This window comes from Danio rerio, chromosome 19 (genome assembly GCF_052040795.2).
Source record: "Danio rerio strain M-AB ecotype USA chromosome 19, GRCz13ab, whole genome shotgun sequence".
Taxonomy (NCBI): domain Eukaryota; kingdom Metazoa; phylum Chordata; class Actinopteri; order Cypriniformes; family Danionidae; genus Danio; species Danio rerio.
The window spans coordinates 7,380,001-7,384,118 of NC_141039.2; the positions used below are offsets into that span (position 1 = coordinate 7,380,001).

The following is a 4,118-nucleotide window of genomic DNA, read 5'->3' on the forward strand; positions in this document are numbered from 1 at the left end:
AGAGAGTTCAACTAAAGTTAACATTCTGCCATCATTTACTCATCCTCCACATATTTCAAACATGTTTGGGTTTCTTCCATCTGTTGAAAACAAATGAAGATATACTAAAGAATGCGGGAGGAAAACAGCCATTGTCTTCCATAGTATTTTTTGTTCCTTCTATGGATGTCAAAGGCTGCTTTTTTCAACATTCTTCGGAATATCTAGTTTTGTGTTTGTATGTTCAACAGTAGAAAGACATTCCTAAAAGTTTGACAGTGAGTAAATGATGAGGATAAAACAATTCTTGGGTGAACTTTCTCTTCAAATACATTTACAAAATTGAATATTCATTCATTTTTTAATTTTATTTTCAGCTTAGGCCCTTCATTAATCAGGGATCACCACAGAGGAATGAACCACCAACTTATCCAGCATATGTTTGCACAGCGAATGCCCTTCCAGCCGCAACCCATCACTGTGAAACATCTATAGGCTCTCATTCACACACTTACACTGTGGACAGTACCACATGTGTTTGGTCTATGGGGGTGATCATGCCCAGGTGATCATGGGGAGAACATGCAAACTCCACACAGAAATGCCAACTGACCCAGCCGAGGCTCGAACCAGGTGAGGCGATCATACTACCCACTGCGCCACTGTGACGCCCAAAATCAAATAATCATTTGTTTTTTTTCAGCTTAGTCTCTTTATTAATCTGGTTTCGCCACATTTGAATGAACCAATAACTTATCCAGCATATGTTTTAAGCAGCGGATAGGGCCACCCATCACTGGGAAACATCAAATAATATTTTTTTAATATTTAAATATATGTATAAGAACCATTAATGTAAGATTCTCGCCGTTTTCATCTTGTATGAGGTGCTTTTTTGCATGGAATGCAGGGAAAAACAAAACAATTGGATTTTTGTCAGGCAATAGGATGATTCTTATATGTAGCAAGGACAAATTGATTCTGACTGTTCGATTTACACGTCAAAATGTTGTACAGTGTGCACACGCAGGTGTGTGTCTTCCCTTTCTCTGACTCACTCCACCACTAGTCTGCTAAGCTAATGTTTCTACAAACAAAAAACGTGCTTGGGTTTCTCCATAAAAGCCATTGATTAAGTGCGGGATGCATGACAGGAGCACATTGCTTCCCGTTATCATATCTCAAACCATTAATGCGAAACCTACACCTTGTTTAGGAGCACACCTTGCTTTTTTGTGTTGTTTTTTTATCTACCCACATTCTGCTGGTTAAAAATGCAAAATTTTCCTAGCCAATTTTAAGCCAATTCTAATGGTTTGTTTTGGTTCAATTTGGAATTTCCACAACTCTCAGAGGGTCAGAGTGAGCGCTTCTACTTGAATCCACCGTGATCTTTTAGGAGCAAACCTGCTTTTACACTCAAATCAGGAAATGGCATCACCTAAAATCCCATCTTCTTGCTGCAATCTTATCATTTTTCTTCTGTACAAAGGAAAACAAGCCGCCTGGTGATCAATACTAAAGTCTGCTTGCGAATGAAAACTCCGTATAACCTTGTCTTGCCTTTGAAAGCTGCTGAAATGCTATTAAAATGCTTTCTTAGCTTCACGATAAACGCAATGGAGTGTTTCTTATTCTAGAATAAACATTATCCATGTTATTTCAATCCATCCGGATTACTTTAGGTCTAAGATGAAAAGTGTTTCCATATTAAATCTCAGTGAAGGACTGAGAATTAAACATGGCTGCCGCCTTTTAATGTCTCTTGTCTCTTTAAGCCCCAGCTGGCGAATCAGCCAATCAGAAAGGAGATGCTGTGAGCGTCCTTGCCGTCGACCTTGATGGAGTGCGAACTGGATGACTGAAAACAAGGCTTTACGAGAGGCATTGATAAATGGGTTTCAGCAGAGAGGAAGAGGATGAGATGAAGCAAAGAGAGGAAGGGGAAGATTAATGGCAGAGTATTGGTCAGGAAACGCACCAGTTCTGCGTTCGGCTTCCCCCCCATCTCACCTCCCCCTCGCTCCCACTACATCCATGTGCGTAAATGTTTCATAATCGCTGCATTTGTAGTCAAGAGAGCTTGAGGCTGGAATAGAAAACACACACACACACACACATCAATGAACGAGTCGTGCTCTCTTTTTCTCTCTCTCGCCTCCTTTCCTTGTTTTACACATGGGTGGGTTTGACAGGTGGTCTTCCGGAGCAATGACACACTATTACTGGCAGGTTCAGGTAGGACAAACACACACACACACGTACACAGGGGAAAGCCTGCATTATACAGCACCTCATTTAACAGCAAATGCATTTTGTGGAAAGCAGGAATGGAAGCAGAGCTCTGCATATTTCCCTGGTGCCATCAAAAAATTGGTGTCAGTCATTCTTTGGAAAGAAACATCTTTAGTACGCAAACTACCAGGAGCATTGCCAATATGCAGTCCTGTTGAACCTAAATTACAGTATATATATGAAGAGTTCAGATGTAAAAAAAAAGTTTGATTTAAAGGGCCATGAAACCCCCTCGTTTCAGCAGTGTGTTTTCACACCTCTACTTTGGAAAAAGTCAGAAAGTGGCCGTGTCCAGCTATGTTTAGGGGGGAGTGTCGGAGGAAGAATGGAGGCTCGGTGTGGGAGTGTCTATTTGGGCGCGCTGAATTTCAGAGTCAAAACACACAACCACAGCGGACAAAGTGACTGTGTTTACATGGACATCTGTAGTCGAATTATTTGCCAAATTATTAAATGGTGGACTTTAACTGCAGTTTGGCTCTTTCATTCAGGGAATTCATTCATGTCCCTCGCGACAAACAGGATATTTGATTCGAGGAACTGCTCTAAGCGTGTATTTTTCATGCAATGTTTGATACCGCACGGCGAATGAGAGAAAAAAAAAACTCAGCATTTCACGGAAACTTAGATGCACATGACAGGTAGCGTCAGAAAGCTGCGTGTGTTATTCCGGTCACAAAATCCAACACGAGGTTATAATTTGGTTGTAGTGCCAACTTGTTTACACTCGGTGCAATAGTTTGTTTGATACGAATAAAATACGAACTGAATAAACAAAGAGCACTGGTCGCTCACTTACAAAATCTGTAGAGACAGGACAATCCACAGCAACTAGAGCCGCGTCTTTATTAAGAGAAGACTACAAGCGAATCCGGATCTCAGCGTTTGCAGATGAGAACAGCTCTCAGGTAAACAATAATCCTCCTTAGACACGTAAGTTATTGTTGTTGAGCTGCACTCTCACAGAGAGAAAATGAAAACAAAACTTAACTGCAGCAAACTATAAAAGCAACACTTCACGCTTGTTTTGCCAACACAACTTAGCGTCTCTGCCGTCTAAACACTGTGACAGTAATGAATATTAATGAAGTTGCACAATACAGCGCGCTGATTGGTTTGAACCAAGCCTTACTCATGCATTAATGCATCACACTGTAAGACGTATTAAGACACACTCTGGCACAGACGTCCAGTCTGCACGCTGGAATACAACGCTATTATGTCATGGCCGTGACGCAGCTTCAAAAATTCGTTTTAAACCGGAAGTATGAATTTGCTTGAAATAACGCACAAACAACCAATTTACACTTTTTAGTGAAATATAGGTGTCCTAATAGTGTTTTTAGCAGTGTGGGACACATATACGACTGTCAACAGCTCTAAAAATGTGTTTTGGTGTTTCATGACCCTTTAAAACTGAGCATTTTTATCAGGCTCCTGTGTGTAGGTTCATTACTTTCACCTTTATGGTAAAGGGGAAACTCCCGTGAGCAAAGGAAGAAAGTTTAAACTCCGCACAGAAACGTCGGCTGTCTTGGTAAGGACAAGAACCAGTGACGTTCTTGCTGTGAGGTAACAGTGCTAACTACTGGGCCATCGTGCCACCCATCTAGGAAAGGAGGAGGAGTAGGGGTGGAAGGGGGGATTCTTCAAAACAAACATGGCTGTTATATGGAACTTAGGGTATTTATAGTGGCTTAGGAATCGTCTGATTGGTGAATCATAAATTGGATAAAGCAATCATGATCACATGAGCCATTCGAAGTTAGTTTAGAAATGAACTTCACTTCGTAACATCTAGTTTTTATGAGGGTGTTAGCCCAACGTTCAAATCCCAATCTGGA

At 41.1% G+C, this 4,118-nt stretch overlaps 1 long non-coding RNA gene across 1 annotated transcript in view; it reads left to right on the forward strand.

The window, feature by feature from the left end:
* Window positions 1-2,746, forward strand: part of LOC148679765 (uncharacterized) — a 22,670-nt gene extending 19,924 nt beyond the window's left edge. The window contains exon 2 of the long non-coding RNA XR_015945315.1: window positions 1,758-2,746. This is a non-coding gene — a long non-coding RNA (uncharacterized LOC148679765). The remainder of the gene's footprint in view (window positions 1-1,757) is intronic.
* Window positions 2,747-4,118: the final 1,372 nt, after the last annotated feature.